Genomic DNA, 22,004 nt, shown 5'->3' with positions numbered 1-22,004 from the left:
GTGTACACACACAAAAACCATTGACATGGTCATGCAAGGAGATGATTTATGGGTTAATGGCAAGAAAAGGGGTTAGTTATATGATCCCCAAGTACAGGAAACTTTTTAAATAACGTGAACCTGTTGAAATGCAGTCGCACGCATATAGCCTTGTATTAGAATCCAGGAAAATTAGCAGAAACACTAGTCTTCTGGGGGCTGTTGGAGCATTATACGGTGGTACCTCAGGTTAAGTACTTAATTCGTTCCGGAGGTCTGTTCTTAACCTGAAACTGTTCTTAACCTGAAGCACCACTTTAGCTAATGGGGCCTCCTGCTGCTGCCGCACCGCCGGAACATGATTTCTGTTCTCATCCTGAAGCAAAGTTCTTAACCCTAGGTACTATTTCTGGGTTAGCAGAGTCTGTAACCTGAAGCGTATGTAACCTGAAGCGTATGTAACCCGAGGTACCACTGTATTCTGATAGTGATTGCCAACCACTGAGGGGAGGGGAGTCACTCCTGCCTGTTTCTCCTTCCCCCTTCCAATTTTGGACAAACAGTTATTAATTTTGGTTGGAGCTAAAGTCATCAAACTTTAGTAGTCCCAATGAAACCACAGATTCATAGAGATGGAAAGGGAACTTCAAAGGGCATTTGGTTCATTCCCCCCACCCCCCACCCCCACTGACACAGGGAAACCAATGCTACAACATCCCCAAAACGTAGCCATCCGGTCGTTCGCGCATCATATCCAACTAGCATACAGTCCACACACCCATGTACACAATAGTTGACCTGTACATACCATTCTTTCATACAAACATCTGGCGGCAGCTTATACCTGTGTTGAGTGTAATGTGTGAACAAGCCTATAGAAACCTGTAGTGAAGGATAACACCACTTTCCAAGGCAATCTTTTCTGCTGTTGTGCAATCTGGAAGTTCTTCCACGTGAGCTAACTTGTTGCACTGATTTCAATGGGAATAAAACGTGCCTTAACTCAAGCTGCAGTTCTAGACACACTTACTTCAGAGTACGTCCCGTTGCATTCAATGGGGAATTGGGACTATTTCTGAGTAGACCTGCACAGACAGCCTAGGCTGAACCAAGGAGCATTAACTAGCCCCTTGAGATGTGCCCATAACTGTAAAGAAAGGGCCATCTTAACAGAACATTGTGATGTCATCTTATGCTTATTATGTACTTATTCCCAGATTAGTGAGTATAAGATTGCAGTCTCAATGAAGTAATGTCCTCATGAGAACACACCAGCATGTTAGTGTGAACTTCTTCTGATACACGCATTTTTGTATGCACTTTTCTCGAATATACACCTTTTCCCAAAGCATACAGTATTTCCCCATATGTTTATATTTTCCACGATATGGTACACTTCTATATTCTATTTTCACTAACATATGCATTTATATATGCACACTCTACCTTAGCATACATTTCTGCACACATTACTTGGCTGGAGAACTGCGTTGCAAAAGTTGAATAAATGCAAATTTCAAAGGATGACTGTCCAAAAAATGGTTCACGTACAGTTTCAGAAAGTACGAACTTGATAGCTTTGCCTTTAGATGTGTGCTGAATTGAATTTGATTTGAACCCCTACTTCCCAAAACCAAAATGTGATTCATTTGAAAGAAGATCCAATATTGTGTTTCGTTTCCCTCCTTGTTTTGGGAAGGGGTAAGCAGAGATTGAGGGATGCGGGTGGCGCTGTGGGTTAAACCACAGAGCCTAGGGCTTGCCAATCAGAAGGTTGGCGGTTCGAATCCCCGCGACGGGGTGAGCTCCCGTTGCTCGGTCCCTGCTCATGCCAACATAGCAGTTCGAAAGCACGTCAAAGTGCAAGTAGATAAATAGGTACCGTGCCAGCGGGAAAGTAAACAGCATTTCCGCGTGCTGCTCTGGTTCGCCAGAAACGGCTGAGTCATTCTGGGCACATGACCCGGAAGCTGTACACCAGCTCCCTCGGCCAATAAAGTGAGATGAGTGCTGCAATCCCAGAGTTGGCAAATGAGCAAATAACCTGAAACCCCATTGAGTTCAATGGAACTTACTCCCGACTAAACATGCTGACAAAACAGCAAAATGAATCAGCAAAACAAAGTGATTCAGGGGTTGGGGGCAGTTTATGAATCTATTTCTCTTCAATGGCATTTCCATGATTTTTTTTATTTTTTATTTTTACTTAAGAGAATTTAAGCCCTGCTCTTCTGTCAAAAAATCTCCCAGAGTGGCTTACATTCCATCAATTAAAACAAGACGGCCCATAGTGGGCTTACAATCTAAAATAACAACACATTAGGGAAAAGAGACAGAGAGAATAAAGGGGGGGGGGAGTAAACTCACGCATCATTTCTGCTTAAGAACATGTGCCTGAATTTACTGTTTTCTTCTTCCTTCTCTGTTGCAAACGGCATAGAGACAGTCCAAATGTAACAGGTGCCTGTTAGGGCTGGTCGTTTATCAAACCTGATGCGATGAACCTGGCTTCCCAACTCTCCCACTGAGACAGACTGGTGGAATTTTATTTTATTTATTTATTTATTACATTTATATACAGTACCGTCTTTTTCTTCCAAGGAGCTCAAGGTAGTGTACATGGTTCCCCTCCTCTCTATTTCATCCTCTCAACAACTCTATGAAGTAGGTTAAGCTAAGACATAGGAGCCACCTCTCAGGGGCCATGGGGGCTTTGGCCCCCACAATAAAATATTTGAGGGCACGAGGCCTCCACAAAGTCGATGGGCATTCCCATTCAAAAAAATTTGTGTGTGTGTGTGCGCGCGCTTGCACACCCACACCCACACACCGTGTCATGTGATTGATTATGCAGGGCGGTGCTTACCTGGGCCCCCACAATATTTTATTCAAGTAGGCACCCCTGAGCTAAGAGATAGTGGCTGGGCCCAAGGTGACCCAGTGAGGCTTAATGGCTGAGTGGGGGAATCGAACCCTGGTTTCCAGGATCCTAATCCAACACTCTAACCATTATGTTACGTTGGCTCCCGCCAAGTGACAGCTGAGAGATAGGAGTCCTGGTGGATCTGAGACTAGATCGATGAATGGATAGATGCACACACATGATGGAGCGGATAGAACAATACAGTGGTACCTCGGGTTACAGACACTTCAGGTTACAGACTCTGCAAACCCAGAAATAGTGCCTCAGATTAAGAACTTTGCTCCAGGATGAGAACAGAAATCATGCGGTGGCAGCAGGAGTCCCCATTAGCTAAAGTGGTGCTTCAGGTTAAGAACAGTTTCAGGTTAAGAACGGACCCCTAGAACAAATTAGGTTCTTAAACCGAGGTACCACTGTATTCTATTCTCTGTTCAAAAGCCAACTGGACAGCCAATTTAAACTTGATTCAACACAAAAGCATCTACCACAGCTGAAGCCAGCAAGCTGGCATAGGAGGTGTATGACAGTTCTGGAAGGCAATAGCTCAGTGGGAGAACATCCCTTTGGCATGCAGAACTTCCCAGGTTCAATCCCTGGCATCTCTAGGTAGAGCTGGGAATTTCCCCTCTGTGGAGGGCCACTACTAGTCAGTGCAGAAAATACTGAGCAGTTGGACTCTGGTCCTGCTTGTGGGCTTCCTGAAGGCCACCTGGTTGGCCATGAGAACAAGATGCTGGACTAGATGGGCCTTTGGTGGCCTGGTCAACTCGGGCTCTGGTTGAATGGTGAATGGTGGTGATGGGACTGCCACCCACAGCATCTGCCTAATGGTACTTGGGCTGAGTCACCAGTTGATTGGATGGGTCCTTCCTGATGTGGACCTCCCAAATGAACCCTGGAACTGCTCATCTTGAACAGTGAACACAGAGATCAAACTGTGGCAAAGAAAGTATTTGTGTGTGTGTGTATGTGATTGTTTGTTTCAGGGCTTCTTTAAATGGAGGCGGCACTGCCTTTGGCAGAAAAATTTGCTGATGCCTACAGCTGGCCTTGAGAGTTTGGAAGGATTTATGTTCATCATTCTTAAGTAGTAATCAGTTTTCTTACAACTGTTCCCTCCGATTTCCAAGATTATTTAGTGTCAGCAGCCTTCCATCCTCATGATTTGCTTTCCTTAGTAAAACTTCGGCTAGAAATAAATTACTCAATAACCAATACAGCTTGAATATTTTAGCAGTGCTCCTTCAGCCGTTTGTTTGCTCTGAACTGTAATTTTTCCTCGTTAGCAGCCCACACAGCATGGCCGGTTAACAATCTGTTTATTGAAAAGTTGTTCCACCCATCATGCCGACGCAATGGACAAGGGCTTCTCTCTTTTTAAAGTAAGGACACGGAACATTGCTCCTTATGAAATGGCCATATTGAAATGATCAAGTACCATTTGGTAATGCCAGAAGGTGATGCTTAAGGGCACCAACCACATTATTTGGGGAATGGTGCTATGGATATGAGAAAGGAATGACACAGAGTTTCTTTAACTGGGCCCAAAATTAGGAGAAACCAAGGTTGTATGATGTTGGGGCAGTTGTGATGAGAAGCTGAAGCACAAATTGAGAACTTCGCTGGTCTATATATATGACTGCTATGTGTGGGGAGTCATTAAATTTTGGCTGCAGAATCTGCCTGGGCTGCTTAGTATCCTATATACCAGGGCAGTGTGTAAGGTAAAGGTAAAGGTACCCCTGCCCGTACGGGCCAGTCTTGACAGACTCTAGGGTTGTGCGCCCATCTCACTCAAGAGGCCGGGGGCCAGCGCTGTCCGCAGACACTTCCGGGTCACGTGGCCAGCGTGACATTGCTGCTCTGGCGAGCCAGAGCCGCACACGGAAACGCCGTTTACCTTCCCGCTAGTAAGCGGTCCCTATTTATCTACTTGCACCTGGGGGTGCTTTCGAACTGCTGGGTTGGCAGGCGCTGGGACCGAACAACGGGAGCGCACCCCGCCGCAGGGATTCGAACCGCCGACCTTTCGATCGGCAAGCCCTAGGCGCTGAGGCTTTTACCCACAGCGCCACCCGCGTCCCTAGGGCAGTGTGTACCTGGTAACTAAACAAGGTGGGTGGCTACCCATTGAAAGGTGGTAGTGAAAAGTGCTGAAATGACTCAGGGTGGAGGGGGGGAAGCATGGAGGGTGATGAATGGCGCTATGGCAGGGCCAGGCCAATGGGGGTCCCGTTTAAAGCCCCCGGGACTACAATCAATGCTAAACCAACCACTGGCACTGGGCATGTTGAACAACCAGGTCTTCCTGAACTTTAGTGTGTTCCCATTCACAGGGAAACCAAAATGCTCATTTACAAAGCCATTGTACTACCAACTTTACTGTAATCTTGCGAAACATGGACTACTTATAAATGCCATCTCCAACTCCTTGAAAGATTCCACCAAGGGCGTCTCCAAGAAAAATTACATATCACTTGGGAAGACAGGCAAACTAAAGCCAATATACTGGAAGAAGCAAACCTCACCAGTGTCAAAGCAATGATTCTTCATTGGACTGGTCATGTTGTTCCAGTGCCTGATTATTGTCTTCCAAAGCAACTACTCCATTCCGAATTTAAAAATAGAAAGCGTAATGCTGGTGGTCAACAAAAGAGGCTTAAAGACTGTGAGGCAGGGGAAGGTGGGGAATTTGCTGACAGGTTCCTCTCCTGATCTGTCCTATCTTTCTTCAGCACCTCCTGCACACCTTCCTCCACTTCAGACTGCCTTGACTCTCCCTCCTCCCCTGGCCCCTGCCTTGTGGGTGGAATAACACCCCACCAATCACTACTTCCCTCTCCTGGGTCACTCCCCTGGTCCCAGACCTCCGCCACACAGACTGCAGGGCTCTGCCAGTCCCTGACAGGTTGCCTCCATGGTTTGAAATGAACCTGTGATGGCATGGGGGTGGGCAAAGGCATAGCCTTGTGTTCTGTGAGCCTGATTGTCACGCCTCCACATCCCCACACAAGACACTTTGCAACAACCAGCAGCTGATGGGAAAGAACTCTGCCAGAGATCTCAGAGAGCAGCAATACCTGGAAGGCCACAGCCACCCCTGTCTTAGTATAAAATGTGCACAATTTACATGCAGATTTTTAATTTTTCCATTTGCAAAAATCGCTAGGATGAATGTGCATGTTGGAGCACATGCAAAACTGTCATGGAATGTCAATAGGCTGGTCCTTCTATTCCCTCAAAGTGTTTCTGCTTTCACTCTTCTTTCCTATACAGAGAATTTTACAGCAACTTGTTATAGACATAGTCATGGAATTTCCCCTACAGAAAAGCATGAATACACACACACACACACACACACACACACACACACACACGAGTAATGAACATCTGGAGACAAAATGCTTTTTAGTAACAACTGAACAAAATAGAAAAGTAATTGTGTGGGTGAAAGAGGCAATAAAATCTTTTTGGCTGCTTGTTACTTTTGTAACTTCAAAATAGTTTTCCTCCCAATCAATATTATTCAAGGAAACTTTTCAAATGGTAACAATCATTTAAAAAAACAACAACAAGGAGAGGGGTGGCGAAGGAAACCCACACAGACTAAACTACTCCTAAATCTGGATGTATTAATTGTGAAGCTTAATGGAACATTTTATGCGTCTGAACAACTGGTTTGCATAATTAAAATCTCCTTTGATCTGTGAGTGAATGATTTAATCATAATGCTCATTAGGCTAAACGGGTCTTCCATTTGATTGTATCAAGATGGCATGGAAAATTTTCAGACCTTTTAGAGATTATTTGTGTTGTTATTAAGAAAGCATGGAAGCCTATTTGAAAGCTTTTCTTTTATTCTGATGAATGTAATTGATTCTGAAATCATTCAGATTAAAGCATTGTTTTTCTTTATCTGATTTTGTTTCGCTCCCCCCGCTCCGACGCCCAGCAAAAGCATTTCAGTGAAGTAAGTAGTTTCTCAGTCAATTTATGTTCCTTAAACACTTTGCTACAGGAATGACACATGGATAAAGCAATCTGATTGCTCTGCTCTTCAGAGAAAGCTGCTGTATTTCCCTGTTAAGAAAATGTGATTATTGACCCTTTGAAGTAGAAAAGTGATATATTAAATGGATGGCCAGGATTGTTAAATAGTGTGTGTGTGTGTGTGTGTGTGTGTGTGTGTGAAGTGGGGCTTGTGTGCATTGTCAATTTATTTATTATTCATAATGAGCTTGCGATAGGGGATTGATAATGAGTTCCGTAAGCCCTAAACCTTAAGACAATTGACTGGTTCAGACAAGGTCCTTGTTGTACATTATGTTTGTAATAGAAGGGGAGGCAAAGAGAGCCTGTTTATGCCCTTCCTTGCACAACTGCCTTGCAATGTAGGCCAGTTGTGACCTAAACTATCCAGTAATACTGCCACTACACCCTTTATTAACCCCTATGACCTCCAGGTGGGGCGAAGTCTGGGAGACCAAAGCAATTGCTTCCAAAGCGACTCTGAGACAGAGCACCGTCAGCCAAATCCCTCTCAATTCATCAGGAACAGCAGGGCTAGCATTCATCTTCCTTCCTCACCCTGGGGCTCACTGCAGCCTGCTCTTTCCCCCATAAATTCTCACTCTTTCACTCAGGTAGTATGTTCCTAGTGGCCAGGCATGTGGGAGACTACAAGAATCCTCAAGTTTGGCATAAACACACTTCAGACCTCCAACAGCCAAATCATACGAAGTTTTACTAAGGATAAAAAAGAAGAGATGAAGGAAAATAGACAAAGTAGGAGGTGATCTAACCTAATTTTAACACAAGCATTTTCTTCACACCTATGTGTTCATTTTCTTGTCTATTTCATGCTTTATATTTCTTTTACGCCATGTGGACCTGCTGGTGGAGTGAATTCGTTTCTATTCCACTGCAGAAGGCAATGTTTTCTTGCACACTGACTCTGAGAGGAGCTAGTACTTAGCCTACACCATACTGAATACCTAGAAACAACAACATGCTATTTGTAGTGAGCTGAGCCTAGGAGCATACCTGTTATCTCACGCACCTTTCCAGTTGCCCCAATGATAGGGGACATTATTTCTTTACTAACCAACAAAGTTCTCTGGGTGGGTTGCCATAACCATGTAATAAAACAGTAAAATATAAAAGAGAGGATAAAATCAGGTAGGCTTACCTGGCAAGACTCCATATTGGGTACTGGGTAAAGCTATCCTTTTAATTCTGCACAACAATCTAGAGAGAAGCTAGTTCAGAGCAATGTCAGAAATTAGAAGGGTGACTAGATCCATCTGCTTGGCTCTACTGGAGTGCCAGAAAAGGAAAGGGAAATTAATGGGAGTATGGCAGGCATCAGCAATGAGCCATGCCAGGGCACTGGTAACTGCCCATAACTGCCGGGTGTTAGTGCCAGCCCTGCCATGTGGCATCTATGTGGCTGTTGTGGTGATGTCCACCAACTTGGATGGGAAACTCATGTTCTACCTCCACTGCTGGAGTTGTTATGCCTCTGGCAACCGGTCGCTGGGAATCGCAAGTGGGAAGAGTGTTGTTGTGTTCAGTTCCTGTTTGCACCTGGATTCCCACATGCACCTGATTGGCCACTTCTAGAAACAGGATGCTGCTTTCCACTTTGGCCTGACCCAGCAGAGCTCTTCTTATATTCTTTAAAATACATAACATGTATTTCTGAGGTTACCATGTCCCATGGAAGCCTTTCCCTTCCTTTAACTCTTAAGACAGCCAGAAGATGCTTAACTAGGACAACCCAGAGAATAATTTTAGGACAGAAAAACAGAGTGTCATAAATTAACCTCCTGTTTTGGTTCGCTGCCACTCCTCCACACACTTATTTCACTTCTTCTTTTACTGTAGCATTCTTTCCAGTTCATTTCACCTGCTAATGAGGACTTAGCAGTGACATGCAGGGGAAGGAGGATACAACCGCAGACATCACCAAAAGAACCTCTCCTCTCAGTTGGGAGTAGTGAGGATTTATATATTCTAAGATTAGATCCTTTAAAAAGCTGTGGCCCATATATACAACTCTTTAGGCCAGTAGTTCCCAATCAACTAATTACTGAGGACCCCTATTTTCCAAAAGCTAAGCCAAGGACTCCCTACTTTTGAAAATGTTGATAACTCTAAGGTAACTGCCTCAGCAAAGCAAAGCAATTTTTCTGAACAAAATAATAAGCAAAGGATTTTAGGTATACAGTGGTACCTCGGGTTAAGTACTTAATTCGTTCCGGAGTCTTTCTTAACCTGAAGCACCACTTTAGCTAATGGGGCCTCCCGCTGCATGATTTCTGTTCTCATCCTGAAGCAAAGTTCTTAACCCGAGGTACTATTTCTGGGTTAGCGGAGTCTGTAACCTGAAGCGTATGTAACCTGAAGCATATGTAACCCGAGGTACCACTGTACTAAAAAACACACCAGACCATAAAATTTGTGGTATCACCATGCAAAAATGACAAAAAATTAGTTGGGGGGGAGGCAAGGGATGGGGCCATGGCTCCTCTGGGTGCATTCCACAGACCCCCCCCCCAAGGGTTCCTGCACCCCTAATTGAGAATCACTGCTTGAGGGTAATGAGTGGTGTCCAGACATAAGGCCAGACCTGGAATAAGGTAGTGTAAGGTTAGGTTGCAGATTCTGAGACTCATTATAGCAAGGGTGGGTAATCTGCCCTCGCTCAATTTGTGCCCCCCCCCCCAAATTGGAATGTGTGTGTGCATACATATATATTGTCTTTTTTTAAAAAAAAACATTGACCGCTCTTCTGGACCTCCTTCTCTGATGATTAAAGGGAGGCAAATGGTAAATTTATTTAACTGTTGTAAATCTGGGGCAACTCCACCTAGGGCTGCCATATTTTGAAGAGCAAAAAAGAAGATACATTTGCCGACTTCTACTTTTAACCAAGAATCACTATGATGACTCATTTTACATAACCATGAAAAAGAGCATGTGTCCTGAAAAAAGAGGACATATGGCAACCTGATTCCCACGCCACAACTACGGTGGAAATCCTTCAGGCTGTTGGGTTCTCAAGGCTCAAGACTAAACCAGATCTGTTATAGGTTCTCCTGCAATTTTATTCTTTCCTCCTTTTATTAAATAGCTGCTGGGTTCCCCTGGTTCATGAGGCCATGAAAATGGAGTACATGTTTTTAACCTTGTACTGTTGTAAAGTAAAGGTAAAGGTAAAGGGACCCCTGACCATTAGGTCCAGTTGTGGCCGACTCTGGGGTTGCGGCGCTCATCTCGCTTTATTGGCCGAGGGAGCCGGCATACAGCTTCTGGATCATGTGGCCAGCATGACTAAGCTGCTTCTGGCAAACCAGAGCAGCGCACGGAAACGCCGTTTACCTTCCTGCCGGAGCGGTACCTATTTATCTACTTGCACTTTGACATGCTTTTGAACTGCTAGGTTGGCAGGAGCAGGGACCGAGCAACGGGAGCTCACCCTGCCGCGGGGATTTGAACCGCTGACCTTCTGGTTGGCAAGTCCTAGGCTCTGCAGTTTAACCCACAGCGCCACCCGTGTCCCTTTGTACTGTTGCATATTTTCACTTCCCCACCACCATCACCATTTGGGGAGCTGCCATTTGCTGTAAGGAGATATTTACAAGCACTATATGGGGCTTATCACATCCATCTTGGCTCTCAGAGTTCTTTTTAGGAGCAAGAGATAGCACACTCAGTGAAAGGGAAAGTTTATTGTGCCACAGGGACAGGTGGCTCCACCATTAGGCTGAGAAAGGCAACTGCCTCAGGTGGCAGGTCCTGTTGGTGACAGCCCCAGAGCAACCCTTAACTGTTCCTCCTGAGGTCCTTGGCCATTTCATTCTGTTGCTACCTGGTCTGTCCTAGCCTCCCCCTTCTAACTGGCCCATCGCTTCAGGTGTAATAGAGGATAGTATCCCATCATGTGTTGAAACATGATTCAACTGCTAGTTAAGTTAGGGGGAGCAGCACCATCTTGCCCTTCACCTCAGGTACCTCAGTATATTGGGCTGGCCCTGACAACAACAAAAATGGGTTCAATGCTAAAATAAAAAACTGTCCAAAACAACAAAACCAATGCTAACCACAATAAAATAATTTAACACATGTGACCTAAAACCAAACAAGTCAAAGCCAACCAGCCTTCATCAAACAGAAGGACTAAAAAAAAGGAACTCTTTCAAAGATTTTAAAGATGTTCGCCTGATGTCAAAGAGATGCTAGCATAGGCACCAGGTGAGTCTAAGTAGAAGTGATGTAGCTCAGTGGCAGAATATCTGCTTTGCATGCAGAAAGCTCTAGGTTCAGTCCCTGGAATCTTCATGTAATGCTAGGAGAGACCCCTGCCTGATTTCTCAGAGAGCTGTTGCCAATCAGTGTAGACACTACGAAGGTGGATAGGGCAGTGGTCTTGATTCAGTGAACAGCAGCATCCTATATTTCGTAAGCTTCTTATCAGAGCATTCCACAATGGGTGGAGCATCCTTGAAAAGGTCTTCTCCCTTAGGGGGGAAAGGGACACAATGTAGTGTCCTCCAGAACATGTTAAACTGCAGCTCCTATCATCCATTCCCACGCTTACTGGGGCTGATGGAAGTTGTAGTCCCACAACATCTGGAGTGCATCATGTTTCCTACCCCTGACGGGACAAATAATTGATGTGGGAGGGTTAGGGTAAGCAAGGGCTTGAGCATACCAGAAAATGGGTTTTGATCTGAAATAAAGAGAGCAGTGTGGCTCTACCTCAAGCTCTGCTTACACTACCAAAAAAAAAAAAAAAAGGAGTCAAATGATGGCTGATAATTTTCCCACACTCTTTCTCCCTAATGCGTTTTTAGAAGTCTTTAAAAAAAAAAGTGCCCAACCAATTTTGCCCTTTTCCCCATTTGATTCAAATTGATTTGTTATCCTGTTCCTAATGGAGCTTGAAATTAACACAACTCTCTTTATTTACTCTCTTGTTTGTGCGCCCAACACCACTGGTTAAAAAGAAAAAATCACATCACAACACAAAAAAAGAAAATGCATTACCTCTACCGTCCGCAGGCAATGGTCTGCTACTACTTCATAAGTAGTGTGAATTAGTTTATTTGTACTCTTGGGGGGGGGGAATCAGCTCAGATGGTGAGGGATAGCCCATAGTCTTGCTGAATTAAAGCCACACTCCAGAAACATAGCACAGAAAAACCCAAATGCAAAGTCACTGTTATTATTCATTGTATCTGAGTTTAGAACATTTGCAACCATTGCTTACAATGACTGCTCTCCACATCAAACAGAAGCTGCCCTTTGCGTGCCTGCATGCAGCACCCCCGATCCTACATGATTCCCGGCAGAGGGATCCTGGACCACCTCCCCAAGTCACGAACCTTGAGGTTCCTGCCAAACCTCAGTTCAAATAACCAATCGTGACTGGGGAGGTGGAGCCAGAGGAGCGGACCAGGTAAGGGTAGGGTCCGCTCTTTAAGCATAAAAGGGGATGGACTGCCCAATGTACATTTCTGCTAGGGAATGTACGGAGTCATGTCACTACTTCCCCCTTGCTCTAGGGAGAAATCAGTGCCTTTCTGGCACCAGCAGCCATTATACAAATCCAAATCCAAATAAAGGGTGTGGCCTTAGGAGATTTTGGAGGGCCAGACTGAGAGATTTAGAGAGCCACAGGCACACATACCCCAGACCTGAGGGTATATATATTATATTATTAATATATATATATATATATATATATATATATATATATATATATATACACTATTATATTTTTTCCCTATTTTTTATTGATTTTCCAGAATTTTAAACAAACAAGCAAACATAAATCTTAGCTGTACTTACTCCAATCTTAGTAACATTGTTAAATGACTTCCTCGCATTCCCCTGGCTGAGTTACACTGTATATCATTGTAACAGTTTTCCAAAACCAAATTTCTCATAAAAGTTAACTTAATCACTTAACATCTTTTTTTCTTTTCATTTTAACTTTAAACATATTATTCTCTAACATCACATATTTAAATCCTAAGCCTATCAAGTATTTGCAAGTTTTTCCAATTAAGTCATTTTAGCATATTTAACTAAGTAGTCTTTAAATTTCATCCATTCCTTCTGGTACTCCTCCTCCTTTCTGGTCGCGGACTCTTCCAGTCAAGTCCGCTAGCTCCGAAAAGTCCATCATCTTCATCTGCCATTCCTCCACTGTTGGGACTTCTTGTGTTTTCCAATTCTTAGCTAACAAAATTCTAGCTGCAGTTATGGCATACAAAAACTGTCTAACATCTTTCTTGGGCAATTCCAGACCTACTATTCCAGGAAGAAAGGCCTCTGGTTTCCTAGTAAATGTATATTTCAACATTTTTTTCAATTCATTATAAATCTTCTCCCAGAAGTCTATCACCTTGGGGCAGGTCCACCACATATGATAAAAGGTACCCTCTTTTTCTTTACATTTCCAGCATAGATTATCACTATTATGATATATCTTTGCTAATTTTACAGGAGTTAAGTACCATCTATACATCACTTTCATAATATTTTCCTTTAACACCGTACATGCAGTGAACTTGACCCCTTTCCTCCACAACATTTCCCAGTCTTCTCCCCAGACCTATTATAGGCTACATATTATTATTTCTAAAGAGCAGCATTCCCAAGCCATCTTATTGATGTTCTCCTTATTGTCTTCTGAACTCTCTTTTCTGCTTTCTAGCATACTGTAACTCCATAGCCTCCAACTCTGCTATTTTTCCTAGTAGAATCCTGTTCGAATTCTACATGGATACTGGTAACACCACAGTGCTGCTGATGTTGACAATTAAAGCTTGGGATGATTTGTAAACTTAACTGAAGTACTGCCTTAAACTACACAATTTATTTAAATTTAATTTCTACGGTAGGCGAGGCACATTTTCAGAGTTCAGGGATATATTCCAGCCAGGCAAAAACATTTGAGGTATGGAGGGAAAGATGTGGTCTGGGATGAGCTCCATGGGCCTGAGGTTCTCCAACCTGGTTTTAGGATATGATTCTGGATACATTTGCCTAGGGTGGCATTGCATGCCTCATTTTCATGTACCCATGCACTCTTTCCACTAGGTAAGCATTTTTCTACATTTTGCATCCTTTACATGGGAAGAATTACAAAGGGTATCTCAGACTGGCCTACAGGCAGAAGCCAGAAGTCAGGACTGGAGGATGAACCAGGAGACAAGACCAAAGAATACAGGTACACAGCAGAACTCAGGGAGATCTTGTTGCTCAAGTAAGGCTCAGCTGGAACACAAAGCAATTCCTGTCCACAGGGTCCAATAGCAAGCCTGTGCAGGTGGAGTCAGTCCTGGACCCAAATTACTGCCTGCAATTTGGTGGTTTACCACATGGTGGCGCTGCTCACAGATCCAGCAGCTCCTGACAATTGACTTAAAAAAGAGAGAGAAGTGGCCACAGCCCATTTTGAACCTCTTAATAATGTGCAGATTGCTTTATTTATTCAAAAGCTAAATGAAATATAGAAGGCGTTGTGAATATATCTGCCAACAGATATCCAAATCAAGCTGAATGACCTTATTGCTAAAGCTAGCTGCAGTGGACTTTTTCCATCTCCCAGCACATAGGGCAGATATTTTAAGAATATGTTTTTTTGTTTCTTTGGCTCTCACAGCTAAATCTTTTGATGCAAAAGATACGTTTTCAATATTACCTTGAAGCTTTACCTCCCCACTCTGAAACAGGAGCTGTGATTCAAATGAAGGGGCTTAATTTTCCAATAAGCGCTAGGTTAGTTTTATATGAGCAATCCCCATCTATCAGCACACAGGAACATGAACGAGCATGCGCCGCAGCCACCCCAATCCCTGTGACCTGTACATCTGTGCTTTATTTATTCTCGTGAAATATTTTATTTTCTAAAATGTAAGCAAACTTTGAAAACCTAATTCAATTTATTATTAATTTTGAGATTGTGCCGTTTGGTTTACAAAAGAACCGAAAAGGGTTTGAGTTCATTGAGTGCTTGTTTATTTTAAGCCTGAAAAGTCGGCAGCTGTCAGAAAGGGCGGAGGGGTGGAGATACCATACAGTCCTAGGTTCAATTAAGAAAACAGGTCGCTTTTATTAAATGCATGGTTCTTATTCATTTGCAATGATATTGCTCAGGAGAATACTTTTGTGTTCCTCGCCATGGAGTGGTGGTTTTCCCTGTAGGGTGGGTTAGTGGGGTTGAGTTCTTGACTGGAGACAATGGCCATGGAAAGGTAATAACTCTTATTTGTCTAAAACAGGGGTCAGGAACCTTTTTAAGCCAGAGGGTCCCATTCCCTCATGGACAACCAGTGGGGAAGAGGGGAATAAGAGGGTGGTGTAGTTTAAGGCAGTGACTCCAAGGGGGGGAATAGGTGGAGCAACAAAGATATCTCTTGCCTTTGTACAGTAAGGCCTCATTTGCTCCCCACATTTAAAGGCCGTGTAGTACCACTTTAAACAGTCATAGCTTCCCCCAGAGAATCCTGGGAAGTGTAGTTTATTGAGAGTGCTGAGAGTTGCTAGGCAAACCCTTGTCCCCCTCACAGATCTACAATTCCCAATGTTCCCTTAGAAGAGGGATTGGCTGTTAAACCGCTCTGAGAATTGTACCTTTGTGAGGGCAACAGAGGTCTTGTCAGAACTCTTTACAGTAAGGAACAAAAGCAAAGCCCTGCTGCTATCAGGATTGAATGTTGAGCTGCTAAGCTGAGGGTCCAATCCTGCTGGGTTCTGATTCCCCAGTGCCTTTCCTCAGGGGAACACTCTAGCAAAAGCAGACCTCTGCAACCTGCAGGATTGAATTCAGTTCAATTCCGCTCAGTTTGACTGCAGCCAGGTGCTCCCTGCTGGGAACAGGCACCCAGCCAAACTTCCTCCTTTTCACCTGACACCCCCATCCTCTGACAGCTGCAGGACATCCAACACAAATGGGGGTGTTCTGGGGTTGTCCTCTTACAACTCAGCCAAGGCCTGGTTCTGCCCTGGTAGAGTTCATAACATTCACTCAAAAATCCAAATGCACCCAGAGGCTAACAAATGTTGGTTGCTCCTGGGATAGGTAGTGTCCTTCCTCTTAGTGGTGGTGGCCTCAGCAGATGCTGATCCCTGCTCCTCCCCATGGTGGACCAAATTATCTGCACCTAACACATGCACCGGGACGCGGGTGGCGCTGTGGGTAAAAGCCTCAGCGCCTAGGGCTTGCCGATCGAAAGGTCAGCGGTTCGAATCCCCGTGGCGGGGTGCGCTCCCACTGCTCGGTCCCAGCGCCTGCCAACCTAGCAGTTCGAAAGCACCCCCAGGTGCAAGTAGATAAACAGGGACCGCTTACTGGCGGGAAGGTAAACGGCGTTTCCGTGTGCTGCGCTGGCTCGCCAGATGCAGCTTTGTCACACTGGCCACGTGACCCGGAAGTGTCTCCGGACAGCGCTGGCCCCCGGCCTCTTGAGTGAGATGGGCGCACAACCCCAGAGTCTGTCAAGACTGGCCCGTACGGGCAGGGGTACCTTTACCTTTACCTAACACATGCACCACTACCACTGCCAGCCTGAGAATTTGCTCCTCTTAGCTTGGCTTCTTGTTTCAGCTCTTGGGAATCAGGTTCTGAAAATAGATTGTTCTCAGGGAACAAAAATATATGAAAATGAAATTGATTCCTTGGATTCTCGGCATTAGGGCAAATTATGAGAAGTATGTGAATGGAACATGGAGAGATATAATAGCAATGTGCTGTATGTTTGGCTTATAAGGGAGTTCTGTTGAAAAGTATAAGGGATTATGGAATGTTTCTTTGTTAGCACCACACAAACTGGCCCGGTCCTTCTCATGAAAACCAAAGTGATAACTTCCATTCCTTCCCACCTTCTGTCGTAATCCATCTCAGGGTTGCTGGGGCATAATAAACTATTTAAAACCAGAGGATTTGGCGGAAAGCCCCGTCCTTAGCAACTCTTCCAACTGGTTCTGATGCTCAGCACCTATTAAAATAAAGACCTTTTCTGCAAACAATCCTTTCTGAGATCTAATCCAAGAGGCTGGGAAATACTGAAACTCAAAAGGTGGATAAATAGTACTTTTACTTTCTACGTGTTGTCTTGATTTCATTAAGGAAGCATACAGATGTAAAACGAGAAGAACTTAACTGGATCAGGCCAGTGACCCGTTCAGTTCAGTTCCTCTGTTCTCACAGATGACTATGGGAAGCTAACAAGAAGAACATGAGCACATCAGCTTCCTCCCCTTTCTGTAGTTTTCAACAACTGGTATTCAGAGTTGTGTTGCCTCCAAAAGTGGGGGCAGAGCATAACCGTCATGACTGTTAGCCACTGATACCCTTCTCCTCTATGAATTTGTCTTGTTGTCTAGTCGTTTAGTCATGTCTGACTCTTCGTGACCCCATGGACCAGAGCACGCCAGGCACTCCTGTCTTCCACTGCCTCCCGCAGTTTGGTCAAACTCATGTTTGTAGCTTTGAAAACACTGTCCAACCATCTCGCCCTCTGTCGTCCCCTTCTCCTTGTGCCCTCCATCTTTCCCAACATCAGGGTCTTTTCCAGGGAGTCTTCTCTTCTCATGAGGTGGCCAAAGTATTGGAGCCTCAGCTTCAGGATCTGTCCTTCCAGTGAGCACTCAGGGCTGATTTCCTTAAGAATGAATAGGTTTGATCTTCTTGCAGTCCATGGGACTCTCAAGAGTCTCCTCCAGCACCATAATTCAAAAGCATCAATTCTTCGGCGATCAGCCTTCTTTATGGTCCAGCTCTCACTTCCATACATCACTACTGGGAAAACCATAGCTTTAACTGTACAGACCTTTGTTGGCAAGGTGAATTTGTCTAACCCTCTTTTAAAGCCATGGTGTTTAAAGGCTGAAGGGGAGCACTGTGTATCATAAATGTGCAACTCTGTAAATGAAACAGAAGCTGTTTTAACTTGTAGGCTTCCAAACTTCCAACACAGAACTGGGAGCATGGCCTTCTTTCCCCCTTGTTCCTCACGTATATTTGGGCATCGCAACCAGGACTGGAACCTTTGCTTGGAGAAAAATGAGGAAGAAGTAAGCATAAGCTAGCTAAGACTGTTCTGGGCAGATTTGGCAACTATTGCCCCCAGGGGATTGCAGTGTTTGGACAGATAGGCCAAGGGGAATGGTAGGCTATTGTGGAAGAAGGAAGTGTTGGTGAATTTGTGGCATACATCTGGTGAGAGGACACTGTGGCGCATCTGGTGGAATGTACCGTGATAAAGTGCTGCAAGTGGCTGTGGAGGGCAGAGATGGAATAAAGCAGCAGTGGGAGACAGGATAGCTGCAGGGTGCAAGGGGATCCAGCAGCCTGCAATGCCAAAGAGAAAAGAACAAGGGTCTTTTGTACCTGTGGAAATGGCTTAACAAGATGATATTGTGAAGAAATATACACCATTTGCTTCAGTGAGAGATATTCAATTTATATGCAATTCCAGGTACTATAAGACCCTAGCCTTATGCAGTCCTGATTTAAAAAGAATGAGGACATTAAAATTAAGAAGTGTCCTTGCATCTGTTTAAAGAAGCTCAACCATCAATTAAGCTTCACCTTTCTATTTGGAAAAAAATAAATAAAATCATTTTGGCATTTCATAAAGCTCCACTGCGGTAATAATAACACCTTTTATTATTATTTCCATTTTTATGTGTATAATCACCAGTTCCCCCTTTCTTTCCTACCTGTAAATGGATAATTGTACTTTTATGTTATATCAGCAAAAAAAGCAAACTCAAAAGTGGGAATTAATTTTGCGCCGAGTCCAGAAAGTTCATTCTCTTTTGACACCAGTCATCCGTTTTCTTTCATTGCAAAATTAGTAGTATGATTACTTTATTTTTTTAAAAAAATTACATTGTTTCATAAATAGCAACGTATAAAACACAGTGCAGCAATTTCACGCTATGGTTGCAAGTCTACAAGGAAAATAAGCATTGCTTTGGAAATCCTTTTTGTTCATTGACATATGGAATTATAGTAAAAGAAAAGGGGGAAAGTGGGAAGGAACATAAGAAGCTGCCTTCTACCGAGTCAGACCATTGACCCATCTACCTCAGTATTGTCCACACTGACCGGCAGCAGCTCTCCAGCGGGGTCTCCAGCTCTCTCAGGCAGGGGTCTCTCCCAGACCTACCTGGAGATGTTGGGGATGGAATATGGGACCTTCTGCATGCAGAGCAGATTCTAAATACTGAGCTATGTCTACTAGGCTACTCTCAGCTATAGCACTCATAATTAATTTTACGTATTTAGTATTTTTATATCCCCCCCCCATCCTGCATTCTGGAGCACAGGGCAGCAAGCACCATCAAAAAAACAAAATCAATAAAACCACCCTAAACTAGACATCAATTAAAACAATTAAATTGCATTAAAATATAAAAGGACAGGAGTGATGAATATCTACAGGACCACACACAAGATCCGAAAGCTTGGGTAAATAAAATAATGTCTTCAGGCATCTATTGAACATTTCAACTGCAGGGCAGCTGGATGTCACTTCGTTCCATAACTGGGAATGCAGTGAATGTAAAAGAAAATATTTATTTGCACAACACAAAATTAACAGATGGAATTTGTGGCTGCCAGATTTGTTGATGGCCACTTGCTTAGATAACTTTAAAAGTTGGAATCCGGGGTGGGGGTGGGGGGGAAGGTTAAGTCTGTCAATGGCTGTGAATCCTGATGGCTATATACAACTTCCAGATTCACAGATAAAATGCTTGGCAGTAATGAGAGCAAAGGGCTATTGCCTTCAAGCCAAGTGTGACTTCCCAGTTATTTCATGGTTGCTTTTTTGCTATAAAGACCCTCCTCAATAGAAGGGTCAAAAGTTCAAAGGAAGTTAAACATTTGAAGGGGGTGTGTGTTGTGTTCTGTAAAAAGACCTGTAGCCAGCCTTCCTTCTTATGGTCAGGGGTGACATCTGGGTGGCCGAGGCAGGGGCGTCTTACCCATAGAGGCTAGTAGCGTGGGGCACCAGGGTGCCAAGTTCTGGAGGGCGCCAGGGAAGAGGCAGTGGCTGGACATGGTACCTCCCAGCATCAGCTAGCAGCCCTTGCCCACCTCCGCCAAAGCAGCGGCACATCAGGAGCCTCCATCTGCCATGGCCACCGTGGCACGAAGCAGCCAGCTGAGCTGGGAGGTGCCGCGTTCAGCATCCGCCTCTTCCCTGCAGGAGGAGCCGCCCTCCAGCTGCTGCCCGCCTCCTCCAGTCCCGCTGGCAGTGCCATCCTCTCTAAAAAAATCTCTGGGAAATGGGGGGGGGCGCCAGACGGAGCTTTGCACCATGGCGCCGGATATGCTTAAGACGGCCCTGGGTGGAGGGCCCCCAAACAATTTTCAAGGAGGCCTCCCTCAATATTCCACAGCCTGCCAGGTCCTGCTGGATCTTCCTGCAACTGCAGCAGGTCCCGCAAGCCCTACCCTCAGCTGCAGTGGGCTCCACCGGGCTTTCCTGCAGCTAGTGGAAGGCTGAACTGGCCTGTGCAATGTCAGGAGACACCGCAAGGACTGGCACATCTGGCATGAGGTTGCAGTGGGGTGTGCGGCATCTCCCGATGCTGCAGGGACCAGCACAGTCTAGCAGAAGGCTGCACCAGCCTGCACAACATTGTGATGTCACGGGGGGGGGCTCCTTCAATCCTGTGTAGCCTATGCTTTGGGGTATGAATGAAATTTAAGCTGTTTAACTGTCTCACCCATTTTTGAGATACTCCCAGGAATACCAGACTGAAAAGCTTGACTTTGCATATAACTACAGTTCTCTTTAACCAGTGGTCTGGCCGCCCCCCTGCCTCCACCCTCCCATATTCTGATTGTTCATGAATTGCACTACTTTGGTAATGACAATGATCTCCTCAGCTCGGCTTTTGACGCTGGGTAAATTCCTAGGGCCTCAAGGTAGCAAGTTTAAATCTCAGGGCCCTCAGCTTGTCTAAAATTATTACCTTTAGATCTTGAGTTTTACACCAGTATTATTATTATTATTATTATTATTATTATTATTATTATTAGTTTATTTATGCCCTGCCCATCTGGGCAGCTCCCAACAGAGGACTAAAAACACAATAAAACATCAGACATAAAAAACTTCCCTAAGCAGGGCTGCCTTCAGATGTCTTCTAAAAGTCAGATAGTTGTTTATTTCCTTGACATCTGATGGGAGGGTGTTCCACAGGGCAGGCGCCACTACCAAGACGGCCCTCTGCCTGGTTCCCTGTAACTTGGCTTCTCACAGTGAGGGAACCGCCAGAAGGCCCTCAGAGCTGGACCTCAGTGTCCGGGCTGGACAATGGGGGTGGAGATGCTCCTTCAGGTATGCAGGTAAACATGATTATTAGCCTTTTAAAACAACATTTTGAAACAGAAAATGTTGCATAAGACTTATTTATTTTAAAACCACAACAAAGTGTGCTGCTTCTAAAGTTTATTTCTGGTAGTTTGTATATTTTTGGTTCAAACACACACACACACACACAGCAAACACTCATGAAGAAACGATATTGGCACACCTGTTTATGCCACTTCAGAATGCAGTTTTCTACACTACATTTAATGGTTCCTTTCAAGCACCACAAAGCCAGTCCAAGATCATCCAAACAAATGTGGGCTTCGATGGCTGATATCATGATATGCCAAATTAGCAAACAACGGGGTATAAAAAGTGGACAGTTGGTGGGTGGGTGGCTAAGCTTTCACCAGAAATAGCAGAAAAACACTTAAGTCATCTTGCTAGTTATGTGGGTGGTTAATCATCCCACTGGAACAGGATTTAAAAGCCTGCTACCCTGGGCTCTTTGATGTCAGATGCACTTCCACATTCACCGGACCAATCAGAATTCAATCAGCTTTTACTAACTAACTCACACATTCACACATTACCATCCACTTCAGACCTAAATTTCAAAGTGACTTTCAAAAACTCCAGTTTACATTTGTCTCTTACACAAGTCTCTCAAGAAAGTAACATCTGATTGGAAAATTTTCTTGATTCCTTTTATTATTGGTACTGCTTGCGCCTCTGATTGTTTCAGCTATAGGTTC

This window comes from Podarcis raffonei, chromosome Z, assembly GCF_027172205.1.
Source record: "Podarcis raffonei isolate rPodRaf1 chromosome Z, rPodRaf1.pri, whole genome shotgun sequence".
Taxonomy (NCBI): Eukaryota; Metazoa; Chordata; class Lepidosauria; order Squamata; family Lacertidae; genus Podarcis; species Podarcis raffonei.
This window is presented reverse-complemented; position numbering follows the sequence as displayed.